Source organism: Melanotaenia boesemani, chromosome 21, assembly GCF_017639745.1.
Source record: "Melanotaenia boesemani isolate fMelBoe1 chromosome 21, fMelBoe1.pri, whole genome shotgun sequence".
NCBI classification, from domain to species: Eukaryota; Metazoa; Chordata; class Actinopteri; order Atheriniformes; family Melanotaeniidae; genus Melanotaenia; species Melanotaenia boesemani.
Genome location: NC_055702.1, coordinates 27,651,037 through 27,674,118, shown reverse-complemented (window position 1 = coordinate 27,674,118; position 23,082 = coordinate 27,651,037). Strand labels below are relative to the sequence as shown.

At 40.5% G+C, this 23,082-nt stretch overlaps 1 protein-coding gene and 1 long non-coding RNA gene across 2 annotated transcripts in view; both read right to left on the bottom strand.

Moving 5' to 3' along the window:
- The window catches only part of ca10a (carbonic anhydrase Xa), a 329,872-nt gene that overhangs the window by 50,652 nt on the left and 256,138 nt on the right, over positions 1 to 23,082 (bottom strand). The window lies entirely within an intron of this gene.
- On the bottom strand, positions 3,233 to 21,282 carry LOC121632000. The gene is made up of 3 exons (XR_006008846.1): positions 21,272 to 21,282; positions 12,149 to 12,156; positions 3,233 to 3,505 (listed from the first exon to the last, which is right to left on the bottom strand). It is a non-coding gene; the product is annotated as an uncharacterized LOC121632000 (long non-coding RNA).

Sequence of the window (23,082 nt, the reverse complement as noted above, 5' to 3'; positions counted from 1 at the left end):
GTGAGCTTTAATGTCTCGTCTGTGTTACTTTCTTTGAATTGTTGTCATGTTCAAAGTGGTGATGAGATACGTTAACGTGCTGGACAGTACATGTAAAGTACACATATGTTTGTGTAATTGCTACATATGTTGTAGTATCTTTTAATGCCTGCAGCTGTAAGCACTGAGAACATAACAGATTCGATTCAATACAAGATGACTGTTGCTCTTTCATTGAGGTGTGTACATACACAGTAAGCAGCAGTGACAGAAACAGAGGGAATGTGTGTGCAGAGGAAGCTAAGGGGTGGGAGGGAAAAGGGAATGAAAGAAAAAGAAAGCACAAAAGCCTAGCCGTGATGAATTAAACACAAGCAGGGCTGTGTGGGCTGCTGCTCGCTGAAGTTAAGGACTCACATCTCAGTGCAGCAGTTTCCAGTGATGCCACATAATGAGAAAGATTCAGCACAGATCTGAGGCATTAGTAAAAAGATTTTCAGAGTATGTGCTGTCCCCTCCCAGGAAAACAACAACTGTGCTTCAAATTAATCCTGTTACAAGACAAAGAGGCTGAAACTGGTTGATTCTGCACAGTCTTGCATTATGATCACCGAACCAACCAGCACAAGTCCGCTGCATAGATGGCTCTTCCCAACGGCGGCTAGTCAACGTTGGTTAGAAAAAAGGTGTAAAAACGTCTTTTACAGGACGTAGAAAAGACGTTTATATTAACCCTCCATTCCACTGCAGGGTTGCAGCATCTTTAATGAAGCAGTCACCACTCCATCACAGAAAGACTACCTCATTTAACCCAGAGAGAACCCAAACATTACTAGAACATGTGGACCCCCAACACCAAGCACGGGCAAACTGATCAAATTTTGCCCCAAAGTCCTTAACTGGGCCTAACTCAGGTTAGCTTTGGTCTAAATCGGGTTTTTGTCAGACCTCTAAATACGGCCTAAATGTCTACATCTTTTTATTGGCTAAACAATGGTTTAATGGACTAGTCTGATTTAAAAGCAATGTGCATGGACGTCTGGTGTTTGGTGGGGAGGATGTCTTTGAGGGCTGGAAGTAACAGCTTTACTTACCGTCCTTCAGCCTTATGTCTACATCTGTTTCAGCTTACTTCTCTCCAAGGCACAGCAGTGCTAGTTTTGTAGAGCGGCCTCTTCCCTATAGGACTGTCGATTTTTGAATATATCATTGTTAGTTGGCTTGCCTGAATGGTGTCTGTGCTTCTCTAACAGACAATTGTGGTTTAAATGGCAGGGAAGGATTCTGAAGGAGTGACTGTTGACATTATAAGCAGTAAAAAAAAGGTTAAGTTAATCATTATTCAAGAGATGTACGATCAAGAACCCATGATTGTGCATCACTTTAAGATTTGTTTGATTTTTGTTTGTATAATTTTATCAAATGTAAGTAAATGTAACAAAGATTTTGGTCCTAAAGCAAAGTCCAGCATGCCCCCCCCCGTATGCTGCTTGTATGTTTTATTTGAATGATTTGTATACAGTGGAGTTTTTTAGGGCAAATGAAGCTCAGAGAAGAGAGAGAAAAGCAGTTTATTCCTGCGAGAAGGTGCTGCATGTCCGAGCTTCTCTCATTTGAGAGTCTTTGAACCATCGAAATAGGTTGTTAAACTCGATGGGTGGAGAGAGAAGCACTTAATTAGCCCTTGTAAAACATTAGGAAATCAATCAGGCCCGAGTACTCTAGAGACCTCATTTGTAAAAATGTACTTGGATTCCATTTTTAACCTTATAAAAAGACTGAATGTGCAGTAATGCACATTTAGTTAAAACAGCAGTGAGCTTTTAATTTAAATTTTATGCGTGTAAAGTGTAGAACCTGCAATTTACAGCAGAAAATAAATAAATCAAGATGCAATCTATAATTGACAGAGCATGCACATTAATTAGCAATCTCAGTCATTATTTAGACATTTACATCATCCCCTGTCTGTTGCCACAAATGGCAAATGGCAATGGAAGATTATGGAAAATGTAATGAGTCAAGCCACTTTGGCAGGAGCCCAGTCACATAAAAAACACGCAAAAGGTGTGTTTGTCCATGTGTCACATGTCATAATCGAAGACAAGGCAGTGTAATAAAACATATTCTTATTGTACTGTCTTAGACAGGACAACATCCACATTAAAAGATGGAAACTTTGACCCTCGAATGGTTTTTAAACCTTAAGCATGTGTGTCAATTCTGTAATTCTGTAAGTTAGAGCAAAGTTAAACAGAAAGATCAGCGGAAAACAGGATGGGTGTCTAAATACGGCAATGAATCATTATTGGTAAAGATCATCATATAGTGGGAAAATGAAACACACATTTATACTCCCTAAACGTACATATATAGGTACGTCCATGCCAGACGTTACTGCCCCTCGTACCCTAATGTGTCCTTTGTGTTGGTTGTTAGGTTATACATCCACTGGAGGAGTTACAACATCAAAAATAGCAAACATGAGCTCAATAATGTTCATTTTCAGAAAGAGACAGAATAGCAGCAGACAGCAGTGATCTGTACGGCCATTAATCACACTGTGACTTCTTCTTTGTTCCTTTAACTAGTTGCCCATCAGCCATACTGCTCAGCACTCCCCCCTCTGTTCACAGTGGTACTGCACCGTTTCCTGCATCCCAGGAGCTCTGGAAACATACCAAATTATTTATGATTACCTGATTCAAATCAATGGCGTTTAATTTGAATCAGGTGTGTTGCAGCAGCGAGACATCTAAGACCTGCAGGATAGTGGGCCTTGAGGACCAGGGTTGGGGACCTCTGGTCTATAGGAATGTAAAGGACTAACACTTCTTGTCCCTCTGTTGTCTGCTCATGCAGATATCAATAACATAAATAATTTAAAAGAAAACACCTTCTGAATTGTTAAAGCAAGTGAATGTAGACTGTGACATCAGTGACCAACAACATGGCGTGCATAAAGGTTATGTAAGATGATACAGTAAACAGTATTATATTGTCTCCGGATGCCTCATCTATACCTCCTCAACAGCATGGTGCCGTCACAGCACAGCGCCTTCCTTAATGCAGAACCAAAACACGACTCAGAAACAAAAGAGGAGAATGGTTTGTGTTTTTTCTTCTTTGCAGTGCTTCATATTACATTTAAAACAGATTAGGCCCAATCCCATTTCTCTTTGTTACCTCTACCCTTACCCTTACCCCTTGCCACTTGCCCCTTAAAAACGGAGCTAGAAGGAGTAGGGCTGAAAGTCAACCCCTACGAAGTAGGACACCCCTTCAACAATCACATACGTCATCAGTAGTCACTACAGAACAATTTACACTGGAACTGGAAGAAATTTTAAATAACAAAACAAAAACAATAAATAGAATGGACTCTCAGTCTCATTAACAACGAATGAAAGCCAAACACAGCCAAAAACAATAAGTATGATAGATAATAAAGTCGCTGTTCTATAAACAAAATTGGCTTTCAAAAACCGACAACACTACCATTCGTATTTAAAAAAAAAAAAAAAAACTGTCACGGCCGGCAAACTTGTCGTGCTCATTTTTTCCTTACCGTTATTATTTGATTTATTACTTATCGCGACAGGCCTACATAGGATGTAATGTAGAACTTTTGCGTGCAATTAAAATTCAATGTGTTTACGGGCATAATCTGAAGTGGTGGTGGAGCTCATATTATAAAATCTCAGAAAGAGACATAGAAAAGAAGCAGTGCAGTAGGAGGTGGTGGTGTGTGTGGCCATTAAATAAGTCACAGCTTCTTCTTCTTTGTTCCCTTTGCTGGTCACACTTGGGCTGCACTGTGCAACACTGCCCTTACAGTTTCTGGTGGTACTGCTCCCTTTGCCGTATGTGACGGTGCATCCACAAGCTCTCTGAAAGCATAAACATAAACCATGCAGAAGATGGACAGAAGGCTCTGGGCATATGCACATGCATCTTTAATATAGCGCATGAATGAGTCTTTACTTTAAGATGCTGTATTGTCCTCCTTGGTACTTCACAGGATGCTCTTATGGGTCATATTTAATGATTTAATGACCTGTACCCTTATTCAACTTGATGCACATTCTTTGGTTTTCATGCTGGTATAATCATAACTGATAATATAACTGCTCCAGACAATATTAACACCCAGAATTTAACAGTAAAAATGACACAATCCAACCAGTACGTCTCCTTTAAAGTGACTGTAAATTGTTGGCTGTGAGGATTGGATGTGAATACAGAAGTAGAGGCTTTGGCTTTTTTTTTTAATGTATCAGTCTAGTGTCAGGCAAAGATAAGTAAAAAAAAAAAAAGTTATATAGTTATATTTTTAAATCAAAGGACCGTTTTGTGCCATTAGCCTTTAAGCAGACAGATATACCTTTGTGCCTATGATTCTCTGAAGACCTTCAAGATGATGTTACCAAAAACAAGCAAAGTACTATAAATAATACTACGATGACTCCTCTGAGACGGAGCTCAAGGCTGTTTATTCAGCCTACTATCTAAAATCAGCGTTTCCCCCATGTTTGTGAGAGGATCACCTGTTAAAGTCCAGAGTTATTGGCCAACAGTGTGGAAAAGTTAAATCCCTTCATCTGCAACTTCACTTTTTTTCTTCCTTCTTATCTTTGGTTCAAGTGTTTTAACTTTTACCACATTCTTACTGCTGGCTTTTCTTTTGGGGCAGTTATTTCGAACCCTTGAGCAATCTCCCCCCTATGTTAGGTTTGTTTGGACTCATGAGATCATAGCAATTACAGTCGGGTGCAGTCGAAATCAATTGGATCGAGCTCTTGTTGACAGGGAGGTTTCTTGGTACGCTTCCAAACCAAGCCTGGAGCTTCATTTGGGCACAGAACGTGACACTACTGCTGATGCTACTTTCGAAGTCTACAAGTAGAATTTTGTGCAATTTGCATTAGGCCCCAAAAATACAACTGATTTACTCCATGCATGAATTAAGTAAAAGACACGAATAAAGTTGGCCTGAGGCTGTGAGTGTCAAGGTGTGGGTGAGTTTTTGTGTTTACTTTCATCTCTAACTGCTCAGGTTCAGGTCCAATACTGATACCAAGGCTTTTTTTGATGATATGTGAAGATTTTATTGGCAGAAAAAGTTGTTATCAACCATGTCCAGATGTTCTGGGCAAACAAATATACCCTGGCTTTTAAAAAGTAAAAATCTTATCTCTTTTATAGTCAGATTAACATCAATCAAATGCTCTGTAAGTAAAGGGTTCTTGCCTGGCTCTGTCAACATTGTGGAAGAGAAGGTGAGCCATATGTACCACCATCTCTAAACCTTACTGATTAAAACTAAAGACCCATTTATGCTCGACGCAGAAGACAGATACGCAGATGGACGGTCACTTTCTTCTGTCTTCTGTGTTGTTAACAAGCGTAATTAGTGCATTTTCAGGAGCCTTGTGGACCCATTGCTTGAAGCAGGAAAAGGAGCAAAACCACCAAAAACCAGAGTCAGAGTTGAGCTGTATAGCTGACATGCACCAGCGAAAGGACAAACCAGAGAAGAGGAAGAGGAACAGGAAGCAGAAGAAGAGGACAAAGAAAACTATGACGAGAACAACAACTGTAAAGACAGCGAGAGCATTTAAAGAAAAGAAGTGTGAGTGTGTCGGGCATGTTGCTACAACTCTATAGCAGTGCATTACCACCACCGACCGGTGTCCGAAACTGTCACGTCAGGACGTGGCCGTGAACTCTGAACTCAGCACTGCCCACTAGTGGATGAATTGACTCCATAACCATGGCAATGAAAAACATGCATGGAAGTATGAAGGCGGTGACATCTGAAAACATTTGAAATGAGCGTACATGTTTACGTATGTAAGGGAGCATAAATGTGCCTCAAACCACCATCTGTCCAAACAAAATGGATCTGGAACTAATGAACGCTGGACGGCATCATTTGGTTACCTGGAGAACTGGTCATCAAACATGATAATTGCTAACATATACTAATATATATGCTGAATATTATTGATATTTTTGTTATTGATAATGCTATTGTTCCTTTTACTGCTTCACAGCTGTATTTTAGCATCATGAGATGCTTAGGATGGAAGGTGGTATAATATAGACTGAGTACTATTGTTGTTCTATTTATAATTACTAATTGTTAATATTATTATTACTGCACAATTCCACAACAAACATGTATTATTTAAGAAGATACTGAATATTGTTATTATCCCTATTGTTCTATTGTAATATTATGTAAGGCCTCGTTTTTATAACTGTTGTAAATTACTGGGATGCTAGATGCTTATGTTTCAACCCACTATTTTTTTACTTTTTTGTTTTCTTTTTTTTAGGTTTTGTACACACACACACACACACACACACACTCACACACACACACATATATATATATATATACATACATATATATATATATATATATATATATATACATACATATATATATATATATATATATATATATATATATATATATATATATAACTGTATATTTCATTTCATTCTCTTGGTTCACCTTTTTCTCACACTAGCAGTACCTACTTATTTCTTTCTTTTTCCCTCTTCTTGGCATTCCCACCTCATCAGCTGCCTGTTTCTCCATTAAGCAGACATTTACCTGGGATCTCTTCCAGAACGTGGGCTAACAAACTGAGTCAGACTCTGAACTCTGAGTTGATTGACCTTGAGCTAATAAACTCAGAGCTTTCAGTTCCAGAACTAATCAGTCTATAGTTAGAAAGAAATATTTTTTTAACAAGGTTTATTCTAGTTTATCATTTTTAACCCTTACATATTGCTTCTATAATTTTAGTCTGAGTCAATTTTGGCCTGGACTAAAATTTCCTTCTTAGTGTCTATACCAAATTTTAAACTGCAGATTTATTTAAAATGTCATGCAGATAAATGCAGGATTAATTCTTAGTAAATGTTTCAGAGAGCAGGAAGAGTTTATTTTGTTCAGTGCTATATCATAAGAAATCATAATTATCCTTTTTTAAATGTTCTTGGCTCTAGTGGTCTTTATTTCACAGTGAGGCCCACGCTTAGCAAAGGGCCTCAGCTGGGGCCAAACACCTTGTCAAAGAGCTGTAGCTCCGTACACGAGGCAGCAGTTCAACCAGTAAAAGGACAATGTGTAAGAATTATTGCCATCGAACGTTGGAATCCTGTATCGTATGGAACGTATAGTGCATTCGAGCATCTGGGTAAATTTTGGCCCAGACTAAAATTTCCTTCTTAGTGTCTATACTTTCTCATATACGTACTGCAACAACAGAAGCCGCCGTCAGTCAAAAAGCCTCGACAACACCGATGAAAGCATGTCATCCAATAGTTCATGGAGTGTTTACTCTGTTACACACAAAACACTCACTTCTGATGTTAAATGGTAACTTTATTCACCGCCACCATATTCACAACAACGCAGTTCACCTACATCCATTTACGTCTCAATACCAGCAACCGGACTTTCATCCTCTTCATCCTCACAGTACACATACGTGACACACACAGAAGTATTAACCAGCAACACAGTTACTGTATGTCAACCTTAACACACCCAGGTGAAAAAGTTCCTCTGGATCATAACTGGTCAGGAGGAAAACATCTGGTGGACGGGAATTCAGTCAGATATGGTTCCTCTGTGTTTAGAAGGAAGAATGGGGGAACGGATCTGGATGGGGAAACTGTCCTTGACACAGCACCAGCTTTTTGTCCCAGTAAAACCAGCTTATAAAGCCTCCGCACCAGCTTTTAGTCCAGATTTACCGTGTTTATTGTGACTATACATGTGACTGAAACCACATAAACATACACTTCTGTGCAAACGAGGCTGCTGTATTTTAGCAGAAACTACTGTTATGCTGCCCATGGTAACCATGGTAATGAGCAACAAAAGTGAATGAAACAAGTTAGCTTTAGGCTTATTTAGGCAGTACCACTGGCTTACTTGTCGAGGAGGAAGCTAAGACCTCAGCATCCTTTTTAAAATCTTTCTCCTGCTTGAGCTCCTTCTACCTGGGGAAGGCTAGCCCGATGGTTTTCCTTTTTGAATTTGTCCTTTTTGTTTCATCTGGTCACGCTGTCTTTTAAGTCCTGTTTCTCACTTTCTTGGCGATGGGGAAAATGGCTCCCTGTATGTGCATGGTCCTGCATTTTGGTGAATAACAATTTAACAGATATCCTCTCTCGTTTATCTTCTCCCCCCTTGTCTCAATCACCACGCACTGGAAAACACGTAGTTGGTGTTATTTGTCCCTTGCCGGCAGCTGTAGTTTCAAGATGGCAGACTGCAATGGCGCTGCCCTACCAGCTTACCCGTCATATGAACAAATCTAAAATTCTTTGCTTATGCACATGTGTCAGATCATTAGCGGAGGTAACAGTACATCTATGATAACACATTTATACATGCGGACAAACAACAGAAAATATTACACAATGTCCCTTTAAGCTTAACACCACAACATGATTTTCAATATGAATTTAACATTTGTAGCCTAAACTCAAAACATCCATTCCAATTAGTCATGTCTCAAATCAAGACCTGCATTATTCATAGGCTGCATGACAAAAGCTATCCCATTTCAAAGTTTCTCTGAGTGCAGCTGCCAATTGCTTCTTTCTTTTCATATACCAAGAATATTTGCTCTGCTGTGACAGTAAACCAGCCAACAAAGGTGGTGACAAAGTTCTGAGGCCAAAGAGAAGAAACATCATGTTGACGATCTTCTCTGGCCAGCTGTTGCTTTTTAACATTGTTATGTTCTGGTTACACAAATTGGAAGACCACCATCAGATGGACCGTCTCATTTCACCAAAGCTTGGTGTGACCTTAACATCCTTCGAAGGACAATGTCCTTCCAAACCCTCTGAAATGGTACTGTTATTGTGAGGAACAGATTTATTTAAAGCTGTTTCTACCAACAGTTTTCCAAAAATCTGCCCTTTTGGGTTAACACTTTTAGAGCGAAATGTACCAAATGCGGGATGGATATACTATAAATTAGTTTTCCAAAGTTGTTTTTAATCACCAAATATTGCACACAAAATCACTGGCTCAGCAACAGTTTTGAGCAGATCCATGTTCCTGTCCACGTTGTCTCAGCCATGTTGGTCCTTCCAAAGTGCCTTTGCCTAGGTCAGTGCTGAAGGCAACTGTCTTCTTATGAATGCTTATTCTTCATGGTAAATGAAGATGGATTTGACCTTCTGCCAGCTCAGAATCTCTTTCTGAGCTTATCATTGTCTTGGTTATTCCTGCCATGTTACCGGAGAGCAGTGCCTTAGATGGCTTTAACCGCGACTGGAAATAACAGCAGATGAGGTCAAAGAAAGAGAAAAAAGCTGGACGTGATGTCACAGCATTGCTGTTTGAAGAGTTGATTGCAATCAGAAGACTGGACATGGGCTCTGTTTCACAATTCAGTAAGAGTACAAGAGAGTTCAGCTTGTTCCTGAATGAAAAACTTCTCTCATTTCTACCAAGGTCACATATACAGTGTGCATGAGGTGTGTGAGTATCGCGAAGGGGAAATAAATGTAATAGACTTTCTTTTCACTTCTACTTTTTTGACATTGTAGTGCTCACCTCAGGGCAAAGACAGGCAAAGGCAGCCAATAGCTTTGATGGAAGACAGGTACGATGGTAAATATTTGATGCTGCTGACAGGTTGTTGTGCTCAGAATGCGAGTTACAGAACTTGCTCACTCTAACATAATAAAAGGTAAACTCTTGCTAGAAAACTGTCTCTTTGTATGTTTGTTCAATAATGATCCAAAAAAAAAAAAAGGCGATAGAGGATTTAAAATCTGATATAAATCCAATATTTCTGCCTGGAGGCAGTTTGAAAACCTTCTGAGTAGGGCAATGAAAGGAGGAGTCCGTCAGATGTTGTTATCTCTGAACATCTGAGACATTCCGTAGACCATGGATCACCAAATCCGGACCTCTTAGGGCCGCTGTCCTGTGGGTTTCAATGTATTCCTGCTCCAAAACTTCTGACTGAAATTAAATGGATCCAACAGCCTGAAGTTCTGCACAATGATTCATTAGTTTGAGCCAGGTGTGTTGGAGCAGGGACACCCTGAAAACCTGCAGGACCCAGGTCCAAAAGGCCTGTAAATGGTCTGTTCATCTGCTGTGAAAAGCAGGCTCATAAAAAGAAGCAACAATGAAACAAAATACAAGAGTGTTTGGTTAACCTTCATTTATAACAAAATTGGAAAGAATCATAGAACTATCATACCACGACCACTCTGAGCCAGCTGGCTGTCTTTCTCTGATTGGACTCTGTTCCCAGAAACTTTTGGATGCCATTTCTTTCCTCTGAGAAAGAGCTGCCAGTGAAGACAAGAGAGGGAGAAAAAAGGGAGGAACCGAAGAAGATAAGACATCGCCTTCTGTTCGTAACATCGGCTTCATCTGCAACAGTACTTTCTGGCTGAGTGACAGAGTGCAGGTGGAAAGTGACATCCGTCTAGTCCTTAGATTAAGACTGAGGCCATGCCAGCAGGATGACAGCGCAGCAGAGGCTCTGTAGGAAGAGGTGCTCTGGAGCCCGTCCCACAATGCCATCTGTTATCTCATGAGGCATGTCACACGGAGTAGACGGAGGGAGAGTGGCAGGAGATACAAATGTGAAAGAAATGGAAACACATGCACCAACACGTGCATGTGAGGACTCACTCAAAGCCTGGGGATTCCCATCATAGACGATAGGACGAATTAGATCCTATCAAGTTTTATTTATAAAGCACTTTTCATACAAAAGGTAGCACCTTTATATACAAGCAAATAACAGTTTTAACTCCCCATTTAATAAATTTTATTAGAATTTATTAAATTATAAATACATACATACACATATAGTTTGATTTTAATAATGAATAATGTTTCGTTTTTCCATTTGCCAGCCAAGAAAATCAGAGTTCCTTTAAAACATTTTCAGATAAAAACATTTCACTGTGATATTTTGATGAATTTTAAATGAAATTATTTGGATTTGAGTCAATAATTTATGCCTAATCAGTACAAGTCTGAATACAAAACAAGATTTTCTTCTTTTCACGGTCCATGAAATTCTACTTCTGACTGGCTCCTGATCGGTTCGTTTAGTGTAACAGATGCTATGTTAAATGGGTACGATTAGAAAATAAGACATCAGCTCAGCTCATTCTAAGGAGAATGACTTTTAGAAAAGTTTTAAAAACTGGATCTGAGTGAAAAACAAAAGCAGCGAGCCCACAAATGGCAGCAGACCTGTGCAGAGCAGCGGGTCAGCACAGCCAAAGCACTGCCTCGTAGACACAAACCAACAAGGATTTATCACCTGACTTCACAGGGTTCCTCAGCTATATGTCACCTGAAATTGTCCTTCTTCTCATTGTTTTGGTTTTATGTTCCAAAATGTTCAGAAAAGTTTCAACAGAAACTCCCCAGCGGATTAGGAGACCTTTAAGAACCAGACCAGGGTCTCTGAACACATCTATAAAAGAGGAAACATAAAGAATGTCATATGAAATGAGATTACTGGCTTAGAGATGGACAATGAGATCAGACTTGCAAGATCACCATAAATTATGGTGTTCACGTTCAGAGTTTTGGATTAAAATCATCAGTAACATCACCATCCTTCCCTCAGCGGCATTTCAACCGAAACATTGAGCTGTTGTAAAGCAGGACCACTGAGCAGCATAATGCTGTAATATTTTGATTAGATTTAAATTAAATTATTTTGATTTCAGTCAATAATTTATGCCTAATCAGTACAAGTCTGAATGCAGCATAATGCAGCATAACTCTCATCTGTAGATGTTGCTCAGAGTTGGTATTAAATGGCTAAACTAAATCACAACACACACCGTTCAGCTTTTAATCACAGTGATTTTTAGATTCTTCACACCTGCCCATGCCGACAACCTGCTCTTCTTATCAATGGAGTTTCCGGCAGAAGAAACATCAAACAATGAAAAAATGTGAAGGTGTTCAGTGCCCAAAGGACTGACTTTAGTACAGAAGATCGTAACCACCATCTGTGTAAAGCTCTGGTTGATTGTTTTACTTCCAAGAGAGTTAAAGGGGTTTTTCCACCAAACTGGTTCCACTACTTGTCTGGAGCTAAAGTCTAACTTAGAACTAGCTCTTCCCGACTCCAGTCACAAAAAACTCTGGTGCGACACTAGAACCAGCTCTGTGACTCTGTGCTGGGCCAGGGCAAAGAACAGCTTGGGGGCAGGGTCATGGAGACCAGCCACATCTGCTAAACGTTAAGACCGCCATGTTAAAAGTCCTGAGCTAGGGTAGCTTTTAATCTGTTTGAATAAAAGAAAACAATTAAAAACCTGAGTTGCTATAAAGATGGAACACAAGCTTGAGGTTCCTCTTATTTTCCTGCTGTTTCAGGTTCTGTTTGAACGCAATCACGGTTTACAGCTGGATTTTTGAACATCAATTGGAGCTGCATGCATTAAGATTTTCAGGTATTTAATAACTTCAGCTGATGTTTAAACACTATACTGGGACATCTGGGATGTCTTATTCTTAATCTGTAAGGTCTTATATGAAGGCGGGCCATAGCGTGAGCGTGGCTGGTTGTTGTTTGTCTCTGAGTTGGCTCTGTGATGGTTTAGTAGCCTGTCCAGGGTCTTCCCTGCTTCTCGTCTGGTGCAGGGATAGGTTCCAGCCCGTCGCGATCATAACTTGGAATAAGCGAGTATAGAAAGTGTATGGTGTTTTATTGGGTTTGGACCAATCAAGTTGTCCAAATCATGTCTTTATGAACCTTCACTGGAACACCTGAATTCAATGATTTGGAGGGGTGTCCCAATACCTTTGCCAGTGCATGCAGACGTTTACAGTGATGCAACACTTTGGTTATAAAAGTCCTCTCTGAAAGGTCTGGAACTTGATGTCACACAGACTCAGAAATTGTCAGCTGGTCAATCTTCAGCCCGCCGAACAAGATCATTCATCTTTGGCCACTCTGCTTCGACAACATGAAGCCGCCAAAGAATGAAAAAGCATGACGAGAATATGAGAAAGCATCTACTTTAAAGGGTTTTTAAACATATAACAATATTATATAGTTCAGTACCAAAAGGATTTGGGGGAAAAAAGCCATTGCTTTCTTGTAACATCAGCAGACTAATTTGTCTTATCTTCATGAGGCTTTAGCCTCTGGTGGAAACGCAGATAACAGAGGGCTGATGGAACATGTAGTTCCCTGGAAAATTCCCAAGTGATTAGTCTCCAGAACTGGCAGCTCTTTAAACGCTTCCTGATGAGAGAGCCAGATACTCGGGGTGAAGAGCCAGATATGGGGGGGGGGGTTAACTGCTGGGCTTGTATTTGTAGTGTGAACGAGAAACATGACTGAAGGAATGCTAAAACTGCTCTGCCACAGCAGGATGGGAAATCAGGAACCACTTTCTAGCATGTTTGTCTGCATTGGACTGTCTGCTCATCAGAGGGCCAGAAACCCAGCTCCAAAAGAATACTAATGCTGTTGTGTGTGGCGAAAATGTGAACTTGTATGCGTCTGATAACACATTTTTTAAGGGGGGTAATACGTCACACCAAGCGCCATCTGAAAACCTGATGAACACGACAGCGAGTTCAATTTTACTAGAGAATCAGAAAAGATTCCGCTTCATTAATTTAATAACAATATTTCAGCAATAATCAAGAGTTTACTAGTACAAACTTAATAAGAGATTGATGCTAATCCTGCACAAGAGAGTGCACAAATGCAGCGTCTGCATGATGGTCTCAAACCCCTAAACCATGCTGCTCCACCAGGAAGAGGAGAGAAGGTCAGCACTCAGCCGAATTAATACCGGTCCAGTCTCAGCTCTCACTGGAAGCTGCTCTGATTGCATAGCAGCATCCTCATTAGCATTCAGACAGAGTGCAGGTTTGCAAAGCTGCTGTCGGCCTACTTATCATTGTGGGGTGGTTAAAAAGCACAGCCATATGTATGCGTCAGCCTGCATGAAGTGCTGTATCTTATCTCTGTGTGAGGATCTGAATATACACCACAGTTCCAGCTGTTCCAGCAGCAGACAACTGCAAAGGCCATTTTTCAAGTGGAAAGCCTCATATTTATGTTCTGCCTGCCTGTGCTCGCTGTGTTGGGTGTTGAGTGGTTTAGAAAGCACTTGAGCAGAACAAAACCTAAGAGTAACTGTAGTCACAATTCAGCTCAAGAGGATATTAATTTAAAATCGTTTTATCAACCTGATGAAGACCTTTAAAGATGAGGAACATTAAACCAAAAGAGAAGGCGGCTCCAAGACTGTTCGTCATCTTGGGATTTAACTTGACACGCAGCAGGAGAGCTCTTAGAGTTCTCGCAGATTAGGGAAAATGAAGAAATAGCTTTATTATTTTTTGCAGTCCAGCTTTTTATTGAGAGGACAGGCAGCTGAAATGGAAACAGAGAGGAAAGCAGCGAGGCTGGAGATGGAAAGCGAATCAAAGGGAAGGGAAAAACATCTCATCTTCATAATGTGGCTAAAAATAAGAAGGACACCCACTCGCTTCCAGACGTTTGGATGTGATTTATTTATTTAGTTTGGAGCAAGGAGCAGTCCACAAGGGCTTGTGTAAGGGGAAAGCCCTATGCCTGGCCCTCAAGCTTTTTTCATGTGGCCAAGGCAAGAGTAACTTTAAATTTAAAATCCCTATTTTTCCACATCATTATCACTCTGCTACTTCCCTGGGCATGTGTGAGCTCAGAGTGTTTTTCTAGTGGCTGGAGTGTGTTTCAAAGCTCAGAAACACAGAGAAACCTGTGATCCGAGTGGTGTAAAGCCTCTGAACAGAGCGGGCTCATGGGCCTGCACTATGATAAAGAGTGCGGACAATAGGCTCCACAGTGATTTGTATCTGAATCACGACTAGTGCTCACATCTGGGGGCTATAACAGAGAAAGACGAGCTAGTTGGCAAGGTTAGGGTGGTCAAGAGAAAAAGAAGCCAAACAGCCTGACAGATGAAAGATGAGGTTCAGAAATGCTGCTCGATGCTCAGCTCAAAACACAGCAGAATTAAAGACTTCGAAGTGAAGAACTGAAGTAAATGGTGGAAGAAAGTTATAAAAAGGCAAGAAGAAAAGAGATCTAGTGGCTCTAGCAGAGTTAAAGGGCACATAGTCTTGTAGTCGTTAACATGCAATAGGAGTTTGTTCATAAACAATAAACAAAAAGTCAGTAATTTGCTACTGGCTGCCATGACTGCCCTTCACCGTCAGGCCTGTTTGCACTGTTCTCTGCACATGTGCACTGAAACCTGGTAATGTTGGGGAATGCTAGGTTCAGTGATGAATTCAGATTCTGCTAACAGCAGTGGAATCATAGGGTCAAAGTGTGGAGAAGGGTGGAGAAAATAGTTGCTGCACCAATAGAGTAGCAGCTTCTGGTGGAGGCAGTGTGGTGGTGGAGGGCAGCAGATACAAGGCTGGTGACCAGTATGAGGAGGAGGTACCAGGCTGGTGACCTGTACGAGGAGGAGGGAGGTACCAGGCTGGTGACCAGTACGAGTCCATCGCATTAGGTCACGTAAGAAACATACCACAATACACACTGAACTTCACCCAATCGTTTAACAACACTGTCACGTGTAGCAGGCGGAGGTGAGGACCCAAATGCAGGCAGTCAAGGCAGGAGGCAGAATTGGTGCAGGTGACAAGGTTTATTTCCCAAAACATAAGACAGGGAACCACACACGACAGGGATAACTCCAGTGAACAAAAAACCACACATGACCAAATGAGGATCTGACAAGGAGTGACTGAAAACCAGGAGTACTTATACAGAGGGAGTAACAAGACACAGGTGAAGCGGATGACTAATCAGACCAGATGAACTAACGAGGCAGGAACAGAAAACCACAGCACACAAGGGAAAACTAACTAAACATGACCAGAAAACCAAGAACATGAACATAACACACACCAACACCCAGAAACCATGACAAACACAGGTTTCAGATGTGAAGGATCAATAACCATTGTATCTGAAATGTAGCCTAATATGCTAAAATAGCTAAATATAATTTAAATTGGGCAGAAACACTAAGAAACAAGGAAAAAAACATCTGACATGCTGCTTTTCCAGGACGTGTGTGGACTCAGCTGTCCTCAGCGACAAACTGCAAAAGCAGAAAATGTCAGTTTGTCATTTCTGGATTGTTGGATTGACGCTCCACAGCCATGGAAAACTGTCATTTACTAGACAGGCTGAAAGACTGACTGCTGTCACTTCCTGCTGATCGCTAGAAATGAATTCATTATTTTATAAGTCACAAGTCTTGGTCTTAAAGTCCTGTATCAGATCTCAGGTCTTATAGTTTCTTAAGCTCGTGGGGCCCTGCGCTGTACCAGGCTCTGGCAGGCCTGGCAGCTGCCGACCCTGACCTCCTGGGGTCTGTGCTCCATGGTCGTGGGGCACTGTGGTGGGACCTTCCTCGGCCATCTTCTAAGCAGATGCGTGGCTGTCCTGTGGTGGGCTGCTTGGGATTTGTGCTCTAGGGTAGTGGCTAGTCTCCTGGGTCCTGGGGGGCCCCTGTCCTCTGATCTTTGCAGGGCCCTGGTCACGTTTCCACAATCACACTGATCACTGATCACTATTCATGCCTGATAGTTTGCCCCCACTTGTCTTGTCCACTTCTGTTTCCCCTCTCTCTCTTTTGCCTCCACCCTCCTTGTCTGGTCCAGTATTAATATGTAAAAATTCAGCAAAAGACAAAAAAAACAAAACAATAATACATAAGTATCAAGAGGTGTCTTACATCCATAGAGCTCCTTTTGGAAAAGCAAATTTGTTCGGCATAATACGGCAGCCAGACCATAATTCTGCTGTCGTGATGCTGGACAGGGTAAGTGAAAAAAACCGAACCATGCTATAGTTTCAACCAGGGCCCATTTTGAAGGGGTCTTCTGTTTTAATCAGCCGTTATCTGTATGATGGAGGCTGATATGTGCTCCTTTTCCTGCTGCAGGTTATTATCATTCTATATATGAAGGTATCCAGTGCAGACATGTCAGAAGGCTAAAGATACCAGATACAGTATATGAAGGGGATGTGGAGTGACTTGATAACACAAATTTTGATCTTTTGGTAATGAAACAATGACAAAGAAAGCCTTCTTCGGGATTATGTTATTCTAGCACTGCCTCCATTTACCTCTTTGCCAACCCCTTATTATTTATTCCTTTTCAACAGAGTCTCTCATGGACTGGCACTCCCAGCTACCTGGGACATTACACTGCAGCCAAGACTGTCTGAGTAATACAATGCCAGAATCAGGGCTGCAGAAAAAATGAAAAGAAACCTTGACAGGAAGATATGAATAATCACCCAAATGCATTCCTGGAGTTCCACATAGCAGGGTTTTTATTCCTCGTTATTACGTGAAAACCCCCGCAGTCGCACTAGGATGTGATAGCAACCTGGATTTACAGAGATGTGTAGGTGTACCTTAAATAACTCCACAGACTGATGGTGCAGTAATCTGGCACAGCCTAACCTGAAATAGGTCACAGGCTTTTATTTGTGGCAGTAATATAGTAAAATAAAAAACTCAACTGAATTTTATCTCAAAAATAAATCATCGGAACAAAAGAGCTGATGAAAAATGCAGCTCTACAGATTGTTAGATCAGCGATAACGCCGATGTCACGGAACATGTTGGAGTACGAAACGTGAAGCTCCAATTCAAGCTGAGGAGCATTCATCAAAATCACATATCAAAGAGGTGAAGAGATTCATGAACCACCTTTGTTCATTTTACACACACTTCCTCTTACAACTGTACACACACAAAAAAGAGATCATTATTGTTAATCAAAGTGACTCGGGTTTTGGCTTGATATACAAGTCACAAAATCAGTCTTATAATGAATTATATTACCAAGAAAACTAAAATAGTTCTGTAAAAATAGGATTAAAACTGGGCTGACTAATAACTACATAATGACAAATCATGGAATGACTGAGTACTGAAGATATAGAGTCCAGAAAGTGGTTGATAATCAACTGTAGGGCTGTAAATCCTCATAAATCCTGCTTCTGTAGCTGCTGTAGCAAAATGCACAAAAAGCTAATAATGAAACTATTGACTTTAGTGGGATTCACAAGTATGTGTTTCAGTCTTCAATGATTTGGCTCCTCGTTGGCTCTGAATGTGCTGATGCCTTGCAGAATCAAGTTGTGGGTCTGTTGCTTTGCTTGACAATAGTTCAGCTTTTCAAATGGTAGCACAGACATCAGTCAGTCAAAAAGCCAGGCTGGCCATGTGTCTGAAGCTGTGATTCATCATCCTGTGATTCCACATTTCTGGCTCGCTAACCTCAGACCGCATCACTTCTGTGTGAACCTGGATGATGAAACAGTCTCAAAGATGATTAAAGTTAAATCTATGTTGACCTTGGTTTTAAGTATTTCACATTTTTTAGTTGATGACTAAAAGGGTCAGTCACTCAGCACAGTCAAGTGAAAATACATCCAGCGTGTCTGGTCATCCCATCAAAATGCAAAGCATGAATGTTCCAGTACTGCATGAATTCAGCTGACATAGACGGGAAACATGAAATCATGTTGCTTGTGTAATGATGTGAAATGTTAATGCATTCACAAATCCATCTGAATTTAACTAAAACTTACATCTCTGCACACTGACATCATTACTACATTCTATAACATGGTGAAGACTGAGATGATGGAAGCCCTACTTCCACCAGAATCCTGGCTTAGATTTTCTGGTTTGTTATCAGGGGAGACCAAAGTAGAGCCCATATGAATGGGCTCAGCCTCGGAAGTTTGGGCTTTATATAAGTCTGCTTTACACCAGTGTGAAGGTTCCTACAGTTTGATGCAGGAATATAAGGAGATACCAAACTATCCCAGTATCAAAACAGAGGTGTGTCTCCATGCTCATGGATTACTGATACTCTGAAACTGTTAGTCGACTCAGACATAAACATGCCAGTAATATCGTATTTCTTATACCCCACGGCAGCTGACCACTGATCCATTTATTACACTGGGATAGTCAGGGTCAATATCTCGTAACGATCATGCTAATGCTCAATCAATACATAGTGGCATGCTGAGCTTTCTAGCAAGTAAGGGCTAATCGATGCAGCAATTGAGCCAAGTTGACTGCAGTCCCAATGGGGATAGTTGGGTGATAGTTGTATCAAGGCAATAACTTTAGGATGTCTGTAATGATGGCTGCCATTAGGTATGTATGCTCAGCGGCTGAATTGTGGTCCCAGTATAAAACAACAATGAGGAACCAACACTGACAAGCAGATTTGATGCAAAGCAACTCCACTCTGCTGCACTTAAATGCTCAAGGGAAAAAGTTGGGGTTGTCAAAAAAGATAAAATAACTTGCACTTGTCTGACAGTACATTCTTCATTCTGCTGCTGTACTTATTTAGATAGTAGTTACCTCAGTATGAAGGACGTCGCTGTCTCCATGGCCATGAAAAAGTAATTTACTTCAAATTCATGCTTCAATATTCAGTCAAAGAGGAAAGAAAGTGTGCTTTCGAGGACATTGAGTTATCTCTCTGTCTATGCCCTCAAATCCATTAAGGTAGAACTCCTTCCTCCATCGCACTGACATTCTGATGAGCAGCATTCACTTTAGCACACATTACTTTTTTCCATTATTTCTAAACAACCCATTCGAAAGTGAAGAATCAATGTCTTGTCTTTGGGTAAAGTACAGGATTATGATCAGATAAAAAGCTTTAAACCTTTAAAACCTTCCAGTGAATAATGTCCAGGCCAGTAACCCTTTTCTTAAAACCAGCACATGCAAATACACTGAAAAGAGATTTTATTCATCCAGGAAACTCGGATTTCTGAACTTGATGAACTAACTAGCCCCTCTGTGCCACCGAAGGCGGAAGCGTCCGCCTGGCACCCCGTCCCACCAGCAGCGTTTTAGAGCAGCTCGTCTCCGCCGCGGCTGGATTCTCCAGTTCGAGCCATCACGCGAGGTTCGCAACATTGGTGCACTTTCTACAGAGAACAATGAACCAGTAAGAGAAGCAGTCTGACCCATGTCATTTTTACACAACATTTTTATTATTTTAACATTTTTTTTATAACATCTTCATTTTACAGTAAAAATGGTGTAATTTTCTACCTCCAAGATAAACGTCTCGTCATCCATGGTGTCAAGTATCAAGTGAGACCTTCCCTCACCTGATGGCTTAGTGCCTGTGTCGCTGGTTTCGATGTTTCAGAGTAAAATATGATCCAGAGTCTGAACATAGTGTTTTAATTTTGAAAAGGACCGGCTCCACTTTGCTTTTCAACAAATAACTTCCTGCCTTTGGGTAAAGCATCACAACACTTCACGAACGCTTCACTAAGGCGGCGCGGCGTGCATGGTGGGAGCACTCTGATTGGCTAGAGCTGCCGCAGAACAGCCGCTCCGCTTCACGTTTGCGACGCTTCTGCTTCCGGTGGAAACAAGGGGCTCGAGATACTTACAAGATAAAACACTGTCTGCACAACATTTTGGAATAGTTAAAGAGATGTAAAAGATGTAAAAATGCCAGTAAAAGATGAGGCTGGACGGTGCTGTGGTGGTTAGCACCGCCACCCCACAGCAAGAAGGTTGCTGGTTCGAGCCTCGGCTGGGGGGAGGTTGGAACTGTGGCCTTTTTGTGTGCAGTTTGCATGTTCTCTCTGGGTATTACAGCTTCCTCCCACTATCCAAAGACATGCATGTTGGGTTAGTTGGTCACTCTAAGAGGTGTTTTGATTCTCTGTGTTGGTCCTGCGATGGACTGGTGACCTGTCCAGGTGCCTCTGCCTGCTAATTGCTGGGATCAGCTCCAGCTTCCCCCGGACCCTGAATTGAACTAAGTGGTATAGAAAATCGATGGGTAGATGGTAAAAAATGCATCACGTGGAAAAGGTTGCTCTGGTCACATCCGGCCCACTGCTAGCCATTTAGATGCCCAAAGCACAACTGCTTTGTGATGGCCCCCGTTCTTTTTTTTTTTTTATCTAACAGCTATTATAAAATATAATGATGCATTCTGTGATGTTTGGGGTTTATTTTTGAGATAAATATTAAATTTTTGCTGTTCACCACTAAAATCGGCCGCATGACAGGCCTATGCTTAAAATACTATTAGATGAAATAAAAATTAAATTCTAAAATGTGTGAAGAGAAACTTTTTTACAAAAACAAACAAACAAAAAAAAAAAAAAAACAGTAGCACCAGTATCACAAAATCACATCATTAAACTATAACAGGAGAAGATAAAATCTAAATAAATTAACAAACTTGCTTCTGCATAAACAATGCCCCCATGGATTAAATAGAGAAATAAACATAAAAGTCTGACTCAGTCTGACTGAGTTTGAGCTATTTTGCAAAGGAGGATGGAAAATTTCTCTCCCTAAATCCTTAAAGCCAGTAGAGACGTTCCCCAAAAGACCTGAGGTGGACTTGCAGCGAAAGGTGAATGTACAAAGTGTTGACGCAGGAAGACTGAAGACAAGTATCCGTCACATTTGTCAGATTCTTATCTGCAAAAGGGTTTTAAAGCCATGTGTAATTTTCCTTCTGCTTTACTGTAATGAACTACTTTGTGTTGGTCTGTCACATAAAATCCTTGAAGTTAGTGGTTGTAACATGACTACATGTGATGACGGCATCGTAGTTTAGATTGCATATGAGTAGCAGTGTCGTAGCTTAATAAAAAGGAAAAAATAACATTACAATGGCATTTTATTTTTACGTCTGGTCATTTGAGTGGGTGATTGTCACACTAGGGTAGGAATGTGCACTGTGAGCGCCAACAACAGTATGACCACAACAAGACCAGAAAGAAGGAAAATACAAACTGAAGGTGAACAAAAGAAGACAGCGGAAGAAAGACAGAAGTACGTAAGAGGGGGACTAAAGAAAGAAAAAACAAACAAAACAAACACTGAAATGAGAGGAAATCTAATTCTGCTCCTGCAGATTTTGATGATTACATTTTCTTTGTTGAGTAGATACAACAGCACAGCATCAAAAGCAGCAAGAGAGGCTGCAAGCAAACAATAACATGCCTTTAAATCAACAAAAAGAACAAAATAATCCAAATTCTTCTGACCTCAAGCGTGCACACTAATCAGTATACTGTTAGGTGGCAGCAAATGTAAAGAATATGCTTGTTTACATGAAAACATCAAACACCTTTACAAGCTAATTCATAAAAAATGTGTGTGATGTTGAAGTCCTGCAAAGTTGTTCCTGCTTTTCCAGCCTGAAGCAGGGAAACTGTAAAAGTCAGGGTTAACGTCGGAGCGGTGGAGGATCTAACAGGCTTCTTACTGTAGAAAGTCACTCTGTGAATTTAGAAAACTCTTTTCGTTTTCGTTTCAGACACTGTTAACAATGAGATTTAAGTGGTAAACATGAAAGCTACTGTGTGAAGATGAGCGTACAGAGTATTCTTGCTTTTTTCTTTTTCTTTGTAGTTTCATCATTTTTTAAAATTGTCTCTTTTTATTTTCAGTAGATGACATCCAGTAAAAATGTGCATATACAAGAACTAAAAAAAAGAATCAGTTTAATGTACCCTATATAAGCTTATAAATTATTAGATAACAGCAGCAGCATAGTAACAGCATCTTCTCGTTATAAAATTTAATCTCATAAAATTCTCACCATTACAGCATCCCGTCTTTACTATCTTGTAATATTCATAACGTTACATTTTTTCCATAATATATGTTTTGTTTATGGTGTATTTTTAAAACTGGCTGGTATAATCAGCTCCTTTCACACTATAAGAACAAGTTGTCTCAACTTTTCAGACATATTTTCGACTTAACGTGAGCTGCAGCTCCGACATGAGCAGACTGAATATCTATTCTAACTTTGCAAGAGTTAAGATTCTACTTTGAGTTTCACTTTTCATTTAAGTTCACACAACACCACAACCCAGAACTCAAAAGTAAATTTGAGTTTACTTAAAAAGTCTTTGCTGCTGGTTGCTTCACCTTTTAAAGTTAACTCCACCTTTTTTTTTTACGGTGCATCATTTGTTCCATGGGGTAGAATTTAGAGTT